A 19,434-nucleotide genomic window follows, 5' to 3' on the forward strand; every position below is an offset into this window, starting at 1 on the left:
CAGTGCAAAAAAAAAAAAAACACAAACATGCGCAGTTCACAGTTCAGAAGGACTTGCGTTCTAGTTACAGCAGAATGGCGGAGAGGGAGAGGCGGGAGGCTTTGCTTCATTAATCCCTCAGGTTCATTTTCACTTCCTTCGAGCACTCAAAGGTTTGCCTTAGTCAGGCGTTCTGCACTTCGGGCTCCAGCAGTCGGAAAGGCAGCTAGACCCGTGAGCGCCGAATCGCCGCTTGGCAGGAGGAGGGCACAGAGGTGGGTCTTGACAAGTCTGAGCAGGTGTGATCTCAGCGATGGCAGCTCCCCTGCTGCGCTCACAGACAAAAGATATCAGTTCCCTAGAACACGAGTGAGGAAGAATGCCTCCTGTGATCTGCTTCAAGAGATCATTGTTGTGATGCAGCAGAAAGAAATTAAATTAAAACACGTTTTTTAGTACTTCCAAAACTGGATTGTAAACTGCTATAGCCTTATCTGTGCAATTAGGAAATGTCAGGGGCCCAGCGTGGTAGCCTAGTGGCTAAAGTCCTCGGCTTGCGTGCACCGAGATCCTATATGGGCACCGGTTTTTATCCCAGTGGCCCAGCTTCCCTGCAGCTCCTGGCTTGTGGCCTGGGAAAGCAGTCAAGGACAGCCCGAAGCTTTGGAACAATGCACCCGCGTGTGGGAGACCCAGAAGAAGTTCCTGGCTCCTGGCTTAGATCGCCTCAGCTCTGACCATTGTGGCACTTGGGGAGTGAACCAATGGATGGAAGATCTTTCTCTCTGTATCTCCTTCTCTCTGTATATCTGACTTTCCAATAAAAATAAATAAATCTTAAAAAAAAAAGGAAAGAAAATGTCAGAACTTTGTGTTTATGGACACACACACACCCACATATAACTTTTACCTCACTTTTGTCTGAGCCTTTCAAGTTTTGAAATCGTGTCCTCTGATGAAATCTCAAAGAAAGGTGTTGTGTGGCAGAAGGAATAAAAGGCTTAGAGCCGGACAAACTCTGCCATCTTTAACTCATCTTCATATCATCTTCCTTGGTCTCAGTTTCAATGGCTGTGGAATGGCAAAGTGATAGCTGTCTGTCTGTATTGGTGCAGGGCGTTTGTGGCAATATTGGGTTAGTAAACAGGAATCATTAGAGCCAGCGTCAGTGCCCGTGTTACAGAGAAGGGAACCAAAGCAGGGAAGCCCTTAGGTGTTCTGCCCCAGGACACTCCTAATACAACAGCCCATGTATGTCCGCCTTGACTCATTTAGCTGCACTTGACCTGACCCCGGAACCTTTTGCCTGGCTTCGGCCTGGCTTCCCCGGGCCCCACGGCAGCCTTGTATTTGCCTCTCTGCCTCTCTCTTCCCCTCCTGCTTTGCTGCCTTAGGATGACACCTCCCACTACAGTGCCTGATTTGCTCCAGCTCTCTTCTGCCCGGTGCAGCGGTCACTAGCCATGGTGACTCTTTAAGCAACTAAGATGAAAAATTCAGTTTTTCACTCATACTAGCCCCCTTGCAAGTTGTGTGTGGCTAGGAGCTACAGAACTGAGCTGCGCAGACAGAACACGAGCCTCATCACGGATGAGTTCTGGTGGCCAGAGCTACGTTCATTCCCATTTCTAATCAATCATTTGTATTTTTAAGCATTTTCATCCTCTGGCAGACACCTTCTGTGTTTCCAGCTCACACTAGTATAAGCACTTAGATGCTTCTGTAACCTCCATTTGGACCAGTAGTTGTAAGGAATTGTATTTATATTATATATATACATATATCTCTTAGTGGTTCTGTATAGAAAGAAACAAAGAAAAAGCTTAGTACATGGTTCATGAAACACTAGCAAGAAGTATAGCATGTCCATGGTTGGTTGGCTTATGCTCATCATCTGGAGTCACAGGGATGTTTCGAGGTCTCCTTTCCTCAACGTTACAACTGGAAAGCTGAAATCAAAATGAGCCAAATGACATGTTTCAGAAAGGAAAGAGAACAAAATCTACAACACTGACTTCCCTGAGGCAGTCTGGTGACGCAAGGAGAGCGCTGTGGCCTCGGCTTGGGATGCCCACGTCCCCTATCAGAACACTGAGTCCAGTGCTGACTGCTCGCCTTCCAGGCCAGCTGCTTGCTCACGTGCCCGGGGAGCAGCAGATGGCTCCGGGAGCACCTCGTTCCTGCCGACCGTGTGGGACACCTGGACGTGTTCACCTCCTCGCGTTCACAAGACAGGAATGCATCTGTCTTAGGCATTTGGATGGTGCCAATGCCATGCAAAACATTGTTAAATGGAGAAAAATATATACAAGTGAACCTTGGGGGTTGAAGAATCTTCCTTAGGAGTTGAGGGGGTTAAGACTTCATCACAGAAAGGAGAAACTGGGGGAACCAGCAGACAGGAGATCAATCTCTCTCTCTGCCTTTCAAACAAAATTTTGAATTTTAAGGCATGTGAATTGTATTATCCTTACAGTTATTTTCCAAGAGCCTGAAAACAGATAAAATTGCTATAGTAAGGATTAGGTTTTTTAAATGCCATGAATTTGTGCTAACGTGTCATGAGCCATGAGTTCTACTTATTTCCATGGAAAACTGCCAGAGAGAAGCGTATTTTGAGCTAGAAGAAAATTATGAATTTTCTAAAGCTGCAGGTACCCAGGCGCTCCAAGCTGGAGCATTCTAACAAGGTTTTCCAGCAAGCCCATGTCAAGCAGCTGTGGGCAGTGTGGACGAGGAGGAAGTGGACAGATGTGCAGTTTAAGAAGGGATTAGGCACAAATGCTTTCTTCACTGTAGATATTGTTATAGAAATACCTCTATGTAAATCAGTAAGAACAGAGCAGCAATGAAAATAGAGCAGAATCAAAAGACATGAGCCATGTATGTAGGGTTTTTTTTTTTAAGATTTATTTATTTATTATTGGAAAGGCAGATATACAGAGAGGAGGAAAGACAGAGAGGAAGATCTTCTGTCTGACGATTCACTCCCCAAGTGACCGCAACGGCCGGTGCTGCGCTGATCTGAAGCCAGGAGCCAGGAGCTTCTTCCGGGTCTCCCATGCAGGTGCAGGGTCCCAAGGCTTTGGGCCATCCTCGACTGCTTTCCCAGGCCACAAGCAGAGAGCTGGACGGGAGGAGGGGCTACTGGGATTAGAACCGGTGCCCATATGGGATCCTGGCATGTTCAAGGCGAGGACTTTAACTACTAGGTCATGGCACCAGGCCCCATGTATGCAGTTTCAAGTTGCCTAGTTGTCAACCAGATTTGAAAATCATAAGCAGATGAAATTAATCTTAATAACATTTCACCCTAATACATCCAGGATATCACCATCTTGACACACAATCAATGTACATTTATTTGCTAATCAGACACTATACAATCTTGCCAGAAATCCAGAATCTGGTGTGCTTTACAGCACACTTAAGGTAATTCTTTTTTTAGATTTATTTTTATTGAAAGGCAGATTTACAGAGAGAGAAGGAGAGATAGATCTTCCATTTTCCAGTTCCCTCCCCTACATGACCACAAGAGCTGACGTGGGACCAGTCCAAACCCAGGAGCTTCTTCCAGGTTTCCCACATGAGTGCAGGGGCCAAAGGGCTTGGGTCATCTTCTGTTGCCTTCTCAGGCACATTAACAGGGAGCTGGATCAGGGGTATAGCAGCTGGAGCTTGAACCAGTGCCCATATGGGATGCTGATGCTGTGGATGGAGATTTAACCTGCTACCCCATGGTGCTGGCCCCTAAGCTCTGCAATTGTTAGTGCCCAGTGGCCGCCTGCAGCTAGCAGCTGCTGCGTCAGACAACACTGACCCAGAGCGTGGGGCGTGGACACATCAGCACAAGCGAAAGTAGTGATCAGTATTGGTGAACTGCTGGGCTGTGTTTTTCTCCGCCTCATTTATGAGGTGTACTCAGCAAGGAGGCACTTGGGAACCCAGAGGCAGAGCTCACCTGGAAACAAATGAGTCCAGGGACAGAGAGCAGATGTGAGCATGTCACATGTGTGCCCTAGTCATCGGTGCTGGCGAGCAGAGCCTCCAACACTGAGGCCCTGCACCCTTGAGTGGGTCCCAAGCCCTGAACTCTCACTCTGTCTCTTCAATATCAAGGAATTCCTATGCGTGTGAAGTTGGGGCAAGGAGATAAAAATAGAGACCAGAGCCTTCACAGTAGAGTGAAACTACTAAGATAATACACAGTTGGTTGCTGGCTTTTGTTTCTGCGTAAATAGAAGTAATTACGGGGTGAGTCAGGCATTGTACAGTAGGTTAAACTCTGCCTGCACCTCGGGTATCCCCTGTGAGAGCGCCAGTTCCAGTTCTAGCTGCTCAACTTGCAATCCCACTGCCTGCTCATGTGCCTGGGGAGGGAGTCTAAGATGACCCAAACACGTGGACCCCTCTGGAGTTCAGGCACCTTGCCTTGGTCTGACCCCAGCTCTGGCTGTTGCAGTTATTTCAGAATTGAACTAGCACTTGGGTGATTCTTCCTGTTTCTCTCTCTCTCCCTCTCTCTCTCTTTCTCTTTCTTTCTCCCTTTCAAAAAGCTTAAAAAGATGATTCTGAGATTTTGTGTCTAATGTTAGGTCACATCTACTTTTGTGACTTTAGCAGTTCAGCATCTTACCCCTTGATGCTTCCATTTTAACATGAGAGGTTTGAATTAAATTTGGTCAGCCAAAAGTCTTGCTGTAACCTCACAAACAAAAATCCAACGAAAGGGAAAAGGAACGAGCTAGTAAATTCCCTGTAGGAGCCAGTCCCTGGGAAGGGAGCAGGAGTTGACGTCCGCACACATGTTGGTGCTGAGACCTAAGAAGGTACAATGTTATTGGTGCTTAGGCGACAGGTAGCAGGAGGCCTGTCCTTGTTAAGTGGGCAGAGCCCATCTAGACGATGGGCCACACTCAGTAAGGCTTTGATCATCCCACGGTCTCCTAGGGATCTTGATTAAAATGCATAACCCTCACGTCTGCCTTCAGAGACTCTACGTTGGCAATTCCAGGGCGAGACGTGAGAGTTGGGGCCTGCCAAGATTCCAGAGGATTCGGAGGCAGCAGCTCCCTGACCCTCTTGGAGAATTATTTGTATTCCTAGCAGCATTTCAAGAACAAGGAACAGGACCTAGCCTCATACACATCAGGGACAAGGGAAGGACAAGCTTAGGTTTTCAACCCCAGAGAGAATTAGGTGTAAGAACGAAGCTGCGAGGAACTGGGGATATCAATTTTGAAAGTAAGGTGGACACATTTTGAAAGTACAGTGGACACATACTCACGCTGCCTCAGTCTGAAAGGAGGTAGAGAAAAGGGTGGCAGGAGCGGGGGTGCAGATTCCAGAGTGCCAGCTACCTACACTGTGAACACAGAATGGGAGACCCTCCCACTTGTGCCTTCCTTCCACTTCGGCTTCTACTCTTTCACCATGTAATCGGCCAACAGCAACGACTGGGCAGTTTCACCCAGTTATTTTGTTAGTGCTTGCTCTTGATTTCTGCTTGGGTCCCCCTTATCAACACAGACTCTCTTAGAATGTGCTTGACTTGGGGTAGGGGGAGGCCCGCGTTGAGGTCCTGCAGCTCAGGTCCTTGCCTTGAACTCGCCGGGTTCTAATCCCTGCCGTCCCGCTTCCCATCCAGCTCCCTGTTTGTAGCCTGGGAAAGCAGTCGAGGACGGCCCAAGGCCTTGGGACTTTGCACCTGCGTGGGCGACAGGGAAGAAGCTCCTGGCTTCAGATCGGCTCAGCTCCAGCCCATTGCGGTCACTTGGAGAGTGAATCATCGGATGGAATCTTCCTTTCTGTCTCTCCTTCTCTGTATATATCTGACTTTGCAATAAAAGTAAATCTTTTTAAAAAATGTGTTTGGGGGAATCCTCCAGCCAACTGTAAAAGTAGTAACGGTACAGGAGTAGCCCAACGGGTGACTCAGCCCAAAGGGATGTGAGAGGTTTAGAACCAACGCGTTAAGGCAAGCGATGCCTAACCCCGGACACATCACCAGAGGGCGCCAGAGTACCCTCCAGAAAGGGGTTTCTCTAGTGCAAAACACTTCGGCTCAAAGTCAGGTAGTCCACCTACTAACACAGGTGGACAGGGTAGCCTCTGAAAAAGCCTCCTGAGGCCTTGCACTGTGTTTGCGTCATCAGCTGTGTGATAAAAATCGACAAGGCTTTCCAAATCCATCATGGTTGGTTTTAGTGCAGCACATGTACACCTTGAACTAAGCAGGATGTTCTGGGGTACACTGGGTCATTTCTGACCCAATCAGTATGAACCCCCGTGTAGGAACCTCCCTTTGGGCACCAGCGGGCTGTCCTCAGCATCTTCTGCCCACTTGCCAGGACATAAAGCCCTGGCTCTGAAATAAAAGCAGGGGGCTTTCGGGGCTGGTGACTTCTGAGAGCCTCCACGTCAGTTACCCTGGTTCCGTATAGGGTGAACAGAGGCGGGGGGGGGGGCGCACAGGAGCCTGTTCATAGCCTACCCTTAAGGTTATTCTTGCTGCCAAGGTGGACCATCACAGGGCTGGGTCTGCGTAAGCGACCGTCTGAAGTCTTGAGATAGAGCAAACCCGGTTCACAGTGCAAACTGGCCAGGTGCAGCGGGGCAGGGATGAGACCAGCGAGGCGATACTCCTGCCCAAGCGCCTGCGTGCTGCTGCCACCTGCTGGACATTAGGAAATCAAACTCAAAACTTTGCATGAAAGTTCTCCCGAGAAAATAACATTTTAATAATAATAATAATAAATATTTTCAAAAGGCAGGATCTCCTTGTTTTTACAGCCAAGTAAGTCGTTTTCTAATATGTATATGTACCTCAGTTTCTGTATCCAGCTACCAGCGGATGGACATTTGGCTTGATTTCATCTTTGCTATTGTGAGTGGAGCTGCCATGAACATCGGGGTACAGATAACTCTCTCATATGCTGATTTCATTTCTTTTGGATAAATTCCCGGGAGTGGGATGAATGGGCTGTATGGTAGATCTGTTTTCAGGTCTCTGAGGAATCTCCATGCCGTCTTCCGGAACAGTTGTCCTGGCTTACGTTGTCACCAATGGTGTATTAAAGCACATTCTCCCCGTATCTTCACGGGCATTAATTTTTTTTAAATGATAACCATTATAACTAGGGTGAGGTGAAGTCTCATTTGGGTTTTTATTTGCGTTTTCCTGAGCATCTTCTCATGTATCTGCTGGGCATTTCGAGTACATCCTTTGGAAAGTACTTGTTGATGTCCTTTGCCCATTTCTTCACTGAATCATTTGCTTTGTTGTTGTTGAGTTTCTTGAGCTCTCCATAGATCCTGGATACTAATCCTTTATCAATGACATAATTTGTGAGTGTTCTGTCACAGTCTCTGGGTTGCCTTTCTTCTTCCTGAACGCTGTTTTTGTTGTGCACAAGTTTCTCAGCTTGATGTAATCCCATTGGTCTGATTTTGCTTTTGTTTTTGTATCATAGCAAAACTCTTCAGGGATCTCAGTCCATCTACTGCCTTTGGCTTTTCTGTTTTGTTTTGTTCACTATAATTCATTCTCACAATAGCACAAGATATCAGGAAATTATATATTTATCTTGCTTTTGAGGATCTTTTTTAAAATTAAGATTTATTTTTATTGGAAGGTGAGATATACAGACGGGAGGAGAGACAGAGGAAGATCTTCTGTCTGATGATTCACTCCCCAAGCGACCACAACAGCCGGAGCTGCACTGATCCGAAGCCAGGAGCTCTTCCGGGTCTCTCATGCGGGTGCAGGATCCCAAGGCTCTGGGCTGTCCTTGACTGCTTCCCCAAGCCACAAGCAGGGTGCTGTATGGGAAGTGGGTCCACCGGGATTAGAACCGGCGCCCATACTGGATCCTGGTGCACGCAAGGTGAGGACTTTAGCAGCTAGGCTACTGCGCTGCGCCTGAAGTTTCCATCTTTCACAGACAGAAAAGGGACCTCAGTGTTGGGCGATGAACTGTAACCTCGCGTTTCCTTGCATACGCGTTTCTGTCTCAGTTGCAAAGCCTCTAAATGATGCATGATCATCCAGATAAACGTTAGGCCAGCGATGTCCGCCTCCTGCGGCTGTTTCTGGGCAGTGTGCTTAGATCCAGCTGTATTAATGCTTTCAGACGTGTCTCCACTCGGACAAACTGATTTCTTGTTTTAGACCCACAGTGCATCGGCGACCGCACTCTGAACTCAAGTGCTCCACACTCACATGATTCCTCTCGTCGGAAACCGCAGAGACCTACTGTGCTTTGATGGAGGGACGCATCATTTACTTCCCATAACTAACTTTCTGTTTGTCTCTCTGTAGAGATCAGAATTGCCTTTTTAAAAAGAATCCCATTGAGACTCATCTTCCTGCATTCTTACTCAACAATTAGATAAATATAAAAGGCAAACCCAGTGATGGTGGCCTGCCTGCAGCTTTCCCTTCATGTGGGTTTCAAGTGGGAAAATACAGGAATGTGCTGAAGGCTGTGGGGGCATGGAGAGATCCCTGGGAGATGGGGACAAAGCTGGGCTGGATCCGTGTCCTCGGTCACGCCCCTCGCACCTCCTGGGGCCGTGACACCTAGGAGTACCAAATCGAGTTCATACTAGTTCCTAAAGTGGAGATCCTGTGAGGAGGCTCTTCCCGAGAGAAGCACTACAACCTTGCAAAACCATGAATTTAGATTTTCTATGTGCACATCATCGTAATATAACGATAAAGCCGCACCTTGCAGACGGATACTTCCATTTCATTTCCGTGTGGAAGGGGAGAGGGCAGATTCTTAGTGATGCTCTATTTGCCCAACACAAGGCAAAACCTGTGCCCTCTCTCTAAAAATTTTGTACAGACAGGGCCCGGCGCGGTGGCGCAAGTGGTTAAGTCCTTGCCTTGCACGCCCGGAATCCCATATGGGCGCCGGTTCTAATCCCGGCAGCCCCGCTTCCCATCCAGCTCCCTGCCTGTGGCCTGGGAAAGCAGTCGAGGACGGCCCAAAGCCTTGGGACCCTGCACCCGTGTGGGAGACCCGGAAGAGGCTCCTGGCTTCGGATCGGCATAGCATCGACCGTTGTGCTCACTTGGGGAGTGAATCATCGGACGGAAGATCTTCCTCTCTGTCTCTCCTCTCTGTATATCCGCCTTTCCAATAAAAAAATAATAAAAATGAATCTTTAAAATGGAAAACAAACAAAATAAAGTAGTGCAAAGTCCATCACAGCTTTTCTTGCGTAAAAATTCATTTCCTCCTTCCTTTCTCTCAGTTTTTCCTGGAGGGGTTTAAAATTTGTAAGTACAAATGTGGTGGTTCTCCTGGATTTACAGGCTCCACACAGGGACATAGCACAGCTTCCAATGGTCCCAGCTCGCTGCTGTGCTAAGAGCCACAGCCATGCAGGAGACAGGGCACTTCAAAAGAGACAGTTCTGCTCTTTGAGAAAGAGCTCTATCCAATGTGCACTTCATATTAGCAAATTAAATGACTACATATCTTTTTCTAGATAATTGATTGCATAGCCTCGGGACCGCAAACATCGTGAGTGGTGGAGGCATTTAAAAAGACATTAAAGCCTCCCAAATACAAGAGTCACATTTCTTTCTGACATTAGGAAGTTTCTTTTTCTGAACACTTACGTGGGAGGATCCAAATGTGAGGATCTAGTTATCACAACGGGGAGAAAATGTGACAGGACCACGCTGCCAGGAGATGGCGCTGGGAGTGCGGCTGGTAGCCAGGAGGCGTCCCAACAACGCAGCCCTGCGGAGGAAAAGCAAGGCTCTTGAGACACAGCCCTGGAAAAGAAGCTGACAGAAAGGAAACGTCAGAGGTAGACGTGGCCAAGCAAGACAGAGGGAGCAGGGACTCTTAACGACTCAGGAACAAGCCAGAAAGCTGTGGCATGTATTCCCCCACTCCCAACAGCTCCCCCTCACCCCTGGCAATCGTCCACTCTCCACTAACTCCCAACTTCAGCTAGTGGATTTCAAACTCCTCAGGGTGCCCCAGGAATCCCTCGAGATGTGCTGAAAATGTAAAATCTAACGGAGGGAGCAAATCAAGAGTTAATTCACGCCAAGTCTTCATTAGAAGAAACATTCCATGGCTGAGCAAAGTGGCACAGTGGGCTAAGCCACTGCTTGGGGCATGCTGCTTCTGGTCCTGGCTGCTCAGTGCTTCTGATGCAGCTTCCTTCACCCAAGAGGCAGCAGATTACAGTGCAACTACTGAGGTCCCTCCCTGCCACTTACTTGGGAGACCCGTGCTCCTGGCTTTAGCCTGGCCAAGCCTTTTGTGTTGTGGGTATTTGTGGAGTAAACCAGCAGAGCTCGCTTTTCTCTCTGTTACTCTGCCCTTCAAATAAATAAACAAACCTTTTTTTTTAAAGCAGCATCTTGAAGGATGCTGGCGTAGGCGGTCCTCAGACCACAGCATTCAACAAGGGAAACACAACGGGAAAGGACAACGTTTTACATACCCAGGTGTGAGTTCAATAAGAGGCTGACCTGGGATCTCACCTTTGGGTAAAGTTGACCACGGCCTTTCACATCCAAGCTCTTCCTGCAGATTCAGAATTACCCTCTTCCTTCCGGTGGAAGGACACTGAGTAGCCAGGCCAGCCCGTGCCCAGAGCCCTCAGCTGCCAGGCTCCCTGTTTGTCACTCCTCTCCAGGTCACCTCTCCAGCATGCCAGGCGATGTGGGTTACCATGGTAGTTGTCAGGCATGAGCCCTCAACCAGGATCACCTGGCTGGTTTATTTATTATCAGAAAGATAATAATGTAAAAATATTAAAGATAATAATAAGATTTATTTATTATCGGGAAGGCAGATTTACAGAGAAGAGAGAGAGAAAGATCTTGCACCTGCTGGTTCACTCCCCAAGTGGCCACAATGCACAGAGCTGAGCTGATCCGAGGCCAGAAGCCAGGTGCCTCTTGCAGGTCTCCAACATGGATGCAGAGTCCCAAGGCTTTGGGCCGTCCTCCACTGCTTTCCCAGGCCACAAGCATGGAGCTGGATTGGAAGCAGGGCAGCTGGGATATGAACTGGCACCCATATGGGATCCCTGCAGCACGTGCAAGGTAAGAACTTTAGCCACTTGGCTACTGTGCTCGGCCCAAACCAGAAACTTTTTAAAGATAAAATTGGAGGGCTCTGGTTAGCCTAGTGGTTAGTATGCCAATGTAGCAGCCGGCTTCCCACCGTGGAGAACCCAAGTTTGAGTCCACCTTCCTGCTAATGCAGACATGGGGGACAGCAGGTAATAGTTAAAGTACTTAGGTCTCTGTTGCAAGTGTGTGAGATGGACGTCCTGGCTCCTGCCTTTGGCCTGGCTCAGCCTGGGCTGCTTTGTACATTTGGAAATTAAAGCAGTGCATAGGAGCTCTGGGTCTCCCCACTTCACTAATTAACAGCAAAAAGCCAAGGGGACGAGGTAAATGGGGAGGAAGGAGAAAAAGCACTTAAAAAATCATCAACCCAGGCCAGACTTGTGACCTAGCCGTCTGTTTCAACAAGGCCGCCCTGCACCGTGAGGATCGAAGCTGAAGCGTGGGAAGCCGTAGGTGACCTCAGCCATTTCCTGAGCATCCAGCTCCTGCCCGTCCTCTGCTGGGCTGAGTCAGTGGCTGGAGAATCCATGGAGAGTGGAGCAGCCGGGCAGGGCAGGCCCGAGTCTAAACCTCTCCCTACATGTACGCAGGTGTAAGCCGGCACCTTGGGGCCCGCTTCCATGCATGGCTGCACTCTGTCACTGTTTGCATCCCCTCCAGGGTGTCCATCTGATATCAAATAATCATGTATCCAACTCAGTCCCACCCATTTCCTCCCCATGGATTGTCTGGATGCCCTCAACCTTCAGCCCTAGCCAAGGTCCTGGCACAGGCTGGGTCCTAGATTTTTCCCTTCATCGGCCTGAGTGAGTCCTTGCTGCTTGTGTGGCCTGGAAAGCTGAGAATTCCATGCCCCACATGGAGAAACGCGATAGCTGGTCTCAGCTGCAGCGCAGACTCACCCACCTCCTGTGTGACAGCTTTCCCTCTAACCACCCCACCCCTTGCCAGGAAAAGTGAGCCTGTTCTTCCTCTGGCTCATGTGACACCATGCACTTACCTCATCGTGTTGGATTCCCAGGCTTCACATCTGTTCCTGTGCAGGCATCACTTAGCTGGGATGAGTGGTCAGTTTCTTCCTAGTTACAGGCTGAGGTCACAAGCACATGACCTGGAGAGGCAGTGGAGCAGATCAACACAGAAGGGCAGTCACCAGCATGAATCACAGCACGTCCCCTAGGTCTTTCCCATACTGAGCTGAGTCCCTTCCCTGCACCTACCATCCCTTTCCCCTTTTGGGAACAACCACGGTGTCCCTGGATCCCAGCTTCCCCGACCTTGGTTGCCCAGTCTCTGGAATAGCAGAAGGGATTCTGAATAGAGACATTATATAATCAGTAACCCAAACTGAGTCACTTTGGAGAGTGACAAGGGGCAAGCATAAGGTGATGGAAGCAAATTAGGAGGTGTGGGTACCATGTCTCTGAGCCCAGAAGTTGCTTGGGCTCCCAGCTTTCAGTTCAGTTGGGTTAGATAGAACCCAGGTAGAAGCTGAACAGACGGTGTAAGGCAGAATTTTTCTGCGAGAACTAGTGCCAAATTTTGAACTATGGGCTGGCAAGTTAAAAAAAAAAAAAACACCTTAAATCCCAAAGGTCATATTTGGCGTCCAGCTGAAGTAGGAGTGATCTCACTGGGGCACTTCCTCTGCCTTGTGGGCTCCCTGCTTAGAATCCCTCAGTGCTGGTTTCCCCAGAAGCTCACAGACGTCAGGAAGCCACCCACCTGCGTCACAGGTTTGTCTCTCTTGGGTCACGTGGTGACCGTCTGCAGGGCAGTGCTTGGTCTAACCAGATGCAGGTCACCAAATCTGAGCACGCAGCACGGTGTGACTAGGGGGACTTCTGTAGGTAGAAGCACGCCCTCTTCACTGCTGTCTCTTGCATGGTTAAACATAATCGTGCTTTCCATTTGCTACCTGACTTCAGCGAAAGAGTAGGTAAAATTATCCCTGTAACACAAGCATCCATTCCTTGCGAAAGGGGCCTTTGGACATGCGGGTTCTCCTGTGTGTGCTTACAGATTGCTAAATGTTGAGTAGAGATAGAAAGCCAAGCCAAGTGTTCCAAGTCGCTACTTGCTAAATAGTCTTTAAAAGAAGTTACAGAGAGAGGGAGGGACAGAGAGATCAGATAGGTTAATCAGAAATTATGATGCCAAAAAAAAAGGGAGTTTCCTATGATTATCTTTACATAATCATGTCTCCAGCGATATTTTCTACTTTACCAGGAGAAAGCTGACATGCGGAATGTTCAGTTCCATAGTGTACCCAGCAGTTACCTGAGTCAGACAAGCTAGGCAACTGGCCCTCATTCACAGTGAGAAAGACCCGGATGTGGGAAGCCAAGTCCGGGCCTGCACTGCCTCTCAGCCAGGGCAGCCACTGTCATTCCATTAATGTCCAGGAACACTGGCCTGGATCGGCTCCTGGCCGAGCAGCACTTCCCCAGCCTGGCTGCTGTTAGTCCATCTGATTAAGGATCCCCAGTGCTCTGTCCACAGGAGCCGGAAGCCAGGTCGGGAGACTGTCTTAGTGTCCTCCAAGCCCTAGCAGGTGTTGTTTCCCACACCGGAAACTCAGCACTCACTTGCAGACATGAGGGCTCTCTTCACCCGCTGCATCAAGTTTCTCTTTTGGAAAACTCTTACACGTTCTAGATGATCCACTGAATCTCTATAAGTAAGGGTGCAAATGCTAGGTTTGCCTTTTGGAAGTCACCTGTGTGGGTTACCGCTATGCTTTGCATGACTCGTACCTGCTCAGTGATGTCCTGTACACTGACCAGGCTTAGTGGTTCATCTTTTTCAACTTGGGTAGGACTTTTCTGCAATGACTCTTAAAGCAGGAAAGCTTTCACTGCCAGCATCCAATTTTGGATTTCTCCAGAAGTCTATGTTATCTTTATATCAACATAAAATTAAAAGCTCATGGGACACGTTACTAAGCAACTATAATCATTTCTAACAATTGTCTGCAAGTGAAGAAGTATGCTTTTCTGAAGACACTGAATTTCTAAGCATTGCTAATTTATTTTGCAATGTATCATTTAAAGACCTCCCTGGAAGAAGCTCCAATTTACAAAAGCAACCAACCATAAGCTACTCAGGAATAAAGTTTAAAATAGGGGCACAAAATTGATATGTTGAAGAGTAAAAACTTTCCCAAGAGACATAATGACCTTAATAAGTAACATTGATTGAGAATTCTGAAAACGAATCTATTTTTCACTATCCAACTTTCTAAGATTTTTATCAAGGGTTAGTAAAGTACATCTAAAGTAAAGAATAACATGCAAAGACAACCTAAACAAATTCAAAAAAACAAAAATAATAAAAATTTATTACCTCTGGGCCCGGCCCAGTACCTAGAGGCTAATGTCCTTGCCGTGCATCTGCTGGGATCCCATATGGGCTCTGGGTTCTAATCCCGGCTGCTCCATTCCCTTCCAAATCCCTGCTTGTGGCCAGGGCTGCTTTGGGACCCTGCACCCACATGGGAGACCCAGAAGAAACTCCTGGCTCCTGGTTTCAGATTGGCTTTGCTTCAGCCATTGTGACCACTTGGGGAGTGTGAACCAGAGAGCAGAAGATCTTTCTGTCTCTCCTCTCTGTAGATCTGACTTCTCAATGAAAATAAATAAATCTAAAAAAAAAAAAACCACCAAAACACAAGATTGATTACCCCTAAGTATTAAAGGACAGGTGGGAGAATGTTCGTAGTGGGGCTGGTACATTTTCGTGTTACAGAGGACAGAACTATAAGCATGCTGTCGTATATACAGGGTGTATATTACACTTAAAATTATAAGGGCCTGATGGATCATGTTTACCAGAAAACATACGCACAGATTAACCATTCCTGCATCTCTTTTTAAAAGATGTATTTATTTATTGAAAGGTAGAATGACAGAGGGAGAGGAAGACAGAGAATCTTCAATTCTCTGGTTCCAAATGCCTGCAGCAGCCAGAGCTAGGTCAGTCTAAAGCCGGGAGCTAAGAGTTACATAGGAGTACCTCACACAGGTGGCTGGAACCCAAGAATCAGGCCGCCATTGGCTGCCTTCCTGGTGTCTTCCCAGGAAACTCCACTGGAAGCTGAGCAGCCAGGATTCCAACTGGTACTGCCCTCGGCGATGAAGACATCCCCAGTGGTAACTTGACCCACTGCAGCACATCATCACCTCCAATTTGACTCTTGACAAATATTCACTGGGCATCTCCTCTACGCCAGGTATTGTGATTGGTACAAGGCAAGAGATACAGGCAGGCAACTTCAGGTCAGCACGGGCTCTGAGACAAAGAGGCATACTGCGAAACCACAGAATGGACTTCTGTGGAAGGTCAACGCCAGACAGGAGATGGATTTTATTCAGTTTGTTGTGTCAGGGAGAGCACTTCACACTAGAAGAGGGGTGTGTCTCCTGTGACTCCCACTTTTATGGGAAGAAATGAATAAGGTGAGAGTAGAGAACCTAGCCCTTGGAGCTCTCTGGCAGTCACAGGCATTCTCAGTTGTTCAGCCAGGCAAGAAATGTTTATCTCTGATTCTAGCTAGTTTCAGGAGGATAAACAGTTCTAATCTTAGCTAATCACTCACACACACACACAGAAGGAAACTGACTAGAGGCAAAAGAGGAAGGATCTGAGTCGATGATTCAATAGACCCAGACAAAACAATAAGGCTGCGTTTGGTTTTGTCACTTCTAACCCAGGTCAGTGTATAATGTGAACGTGCCTTTAAAAAATAAAATTAGAAAATGTTAAAATACATGCAAAAGTACAGAAAATAATGATCATCATGTGACAATTCCCCAATTTCAGTAAGTGTAAGGTTTGGCCATTCATCCCTTGTCTTTGCTTCCTTTTCTCTGTCAGTGCTTTAAAACAACTTCCTGACATAGTGTCACTTCACCCCTACAGCCTTTGATACAGATCTGAAGATATTTTACTTTTTTTTTTTTTTTTTTTTAGGTTTGGAGAAAGCAGAGTTAAAGAGAGCGACATCTAAACTGAAAGGGTTGCAAACACCTTGCTGTAAATGCACGTGATAGGGATGGAACAGGAGGGGATACTGTTCTTGACAGGGGGAATAGTTTGTGCAAAAAACTCAAGGATTCATTCTGAAAAGATTTTGTTTTATTTTTATTTGGAAGGCAGAGTTACAAAGAGGAGAGAGTGAGAGAGAGAGAGAGAGAGAGAGAGAGAGAGAGCTCTTTCTGCCTGCTGGTTCATTTCCCCAAAGGCTGCAATGACCAGAGATGCAATGACCAAAGCCAAGAGCTTGTTCTAGATCTTTCACATAGCTGCAGTGGCGTCCTCCACTGCTTTCCCAGGCCATCAGCAGGGAGCTGGATCTGAAGCGGAGCAGCTGGGCCGCGAACCAGTGCCGTGTGGGAAGCTGATGCCGTAGACTGAAACTTACTCTGCCACGGTGCTGATAACACCTGTGATCCTTTTACAAGAGGGTTTGTTACACACAGGACCTAGAGGGTCTAGAAGAGAGGAATGAGATAAAACCGTGTACCCACAGTCTGACCATGGAGTGCATGGGTCAAAGCTGAGCCTCCTCAGTGGAGCAGTGGACAGCATATCCAGGTGCACATGGAGGATATGGCAGTGCATTGGAGCCTGCAGAGGACACCTGGTACCATGACAGAGGATCAACTACCCCAGCCAATTGTTGGCAGTGAAAATCTGGACAAACAGCAACTCTAAGGTGGACTATATCAGCCAGTGTATTCTGGAGAGATTTCATCGTGCTCGGAATGGCGAGGTTGGCAGCAATTCAGAACTGCTGAACTATCAAAACCACCTGAGCATTGCCCTCGGAGCATGCCCCACACTGGGAACCCTGGGATGGTTGGGAGGCTGGGTGTGGCTTCTCCCTCTCTCTCCCCTCTTACTGGAAAGAAAACGTAGAATGTGGGAACAATGGTCTTACCTACTCTCCTGTAGTCCCGATCCTTTGCACCCTAATCAACTATGTAAAGATCATAAAAATAAAATAATAATAATAAAAACAACTGTGTATCCAATGGTTTTCCCAACCCACTTTCATGGTCTGATCAAAAGGAGCATTAACAACCAGCACCCACCATGGAAACAGAGAGCTGCACTGTGTGGAGAAGGAAAAGCACTCCCGGTTCTCCCAATCTCCTTTAAACTCAGGATCTCCTTCTCCCATTCTCCATCTCAGCACTGGTACCTTCCCTGGGAAGGGACACACACGGGCTGGCAGAACAGGTGGTGATCAAATTCCCCTTGGACAAAGCGTGATGTGCTCACGGGTATCCACCTGCAATGCTCCCCCGAAGGAGTGAACACAGTGTTGTGAGTCTCAGGGCAGCGGCTGAACGGGCGAGGGGGGCTTGATTCTCCCGCAGAGCAGCCCCCATTCCTGCAGGTAGAGTCTGGTTGGCCCTCAGCTGGTCTGCCACCTGCACGCTGCTGAGATGGACACTGCAGCCTTCTTTCTCACGGGTTTATTCCTTCTGAGCGCAACTCAGGGAAGTGGCGAGATCAAGGTTCTTAGATGGACAAACCAGGTGTGGAATACATGGCTGAATTCACACATCGGAACATGTCAGGCGGCAGAGGTTTGGGGAGATGAGATGGCATTCGAGGCGAGAAGCTAGCTTAGGCCAGGGCCCAGAGGGATACGCAGATTTAAGTACCTGGCAGAGGAGTGCCTTTGTATCTTGGTATTATTTTCTTAATTTCCATAATTGTCCCTGGGCTGTTGTTTCTTGCAGCCAATTACATTTCCATAGTCACAACAACAACAACAACAACAAAACACCATAATTACGGTGAAGGTCTGTTTCTGCCTTGGGGATAATAAGGACGGGAGAAACCCATCCCTACTTCTCTATGCATCCTTAACTCTTCTACAGCAGTCTGGGGTACAGACTTCTCTGGAACCGAATAGGGGAAGCCAGTGTGGTCTGTGGGAATACTAAAGTGAGCTTGGGAGAGAGGGAGAGAAAAAAACTAGGGCACACACAAAAGAGACAAGTCGGAAGTCTTGATGCAAAAAGCAAAAAACAAAATACAAAAACAAAGCTACAGGACACTGGCCTGGAAGTCCCCTGCCTTGGCCTGGCGCCGGCCCACCAAGCACCCCTCGGCGCAGGTGCAGCTGCGTGTCCGGCTCGGGGAGGACGCAGCCTGCCTGCTCCGGCTCCTCCACCCTGGCTGCCTCCGCCCTGGGGATCCCCTCTCGGCCAGCAGGCGGGGACGTCCTCGTGGGCGGCCACCTGGCAGTCGGCTGGGAAACATCCCCCTCCCGAGCCTCCAGGGACCTGTCCTCTCGGCGGGTGGAGGAAGTGGCCACCAGTGAGATCGCGGGAGTCCCTTGACGTCACGCTAGCAGAGCGTGTTCCGGAGCCTTGACCTGGTGCCTAGGGCGGCCCTGGGAGGCACTGGCGGGGGACCTGGGGTTTCCTCCCTCCCTCAGGGCTCGTGGCTCCTCCTGTGGTGTCTGGGCTGCTCCTCCTCCTGCCGCAGCTTCAGTGCGGCTCCAGGAGGGGTGGCCTTGGGGTGGGGCGGGGGCAGAGAAGCAGCCATTGTCAGCAGAGCCATCTGGCCGCTGACCTTTGGCCTTGGTTCGGAAGGCTGAATGGCGTTTGGGCAGGGATGGGCGGTAAGGGTCGGCAGGGCTTTTCCTGCTCCGGCAGCGTGGGGAACGGAAATGGCCCTCAGCCAACTGCAGCTGCGTGGGGGAGGCGAAGGCACTGGCCAGGGGCCAGCAGCACACAGGCAGCCAGCCAGTCAGTGGAGGAGAGCCAGCCGCGTGCTTTCAGAGACGCCAGCAGACAATAGAAAATGTAGGCCTGGGGCCACCGAGACTGAGATGGATGTTCCTAGAAGCAAGGGGTGGGGTCAGGGGAAGAGAGTTTGTCAGAATTCTTTGGGCCCAGAAACGTTCTGTGCAATTCTCCCAGTGGTGGTCAGGCCCTCTCAGCCCAGCCTGGGGAGGGTCCAGGAACGAAGTCAACCCTCCCTTCCTTTCTCTGTTGGGTCTTTCTTTTCTTTCTTTCTTTCTTTTTTTTTTTTTTTTTACATTTATCTATTTATTTTTATTGGAAAGGCAGATCAGATTTACACGGAGGAGAGGCAGAGAGGAAAAGGAAAGGAACTTCCATCTGCTGGTTCACTCCCCAAATGGCTGCCTCTTCTGGAGCTGAGCTGAGCCGATGCCATCTGAAGCCTGGAGCTTCTTCCTGGTCTCCCATGCTGGTGCAGGATCCCAAGGCTTTGGGCCATCCTCTGCCATTTCCCCAGACCACAGGCAGGGAGCTGGATGGGAAGTGGAGCCACCAGAACACAAACCAGCCCATATGGGA

Source organism: Ochotona curzoniae, unplaced genomic scaffold (genome assembly GCF_017591425.1).
Source record: "Ochotona curzoniae isolate NIBS_2020 unplaced genomic scaffold, NIBS_Ocur_1.0 scaffold_3835, whole genome shotgun sequence".
NCBI classification, from domain to species: Eukaryota; Metazoa; Chordata; class Mammalia; order Lagomorpha; family Ochotonidae; genus Ochotona; species Ochotona curzoniae.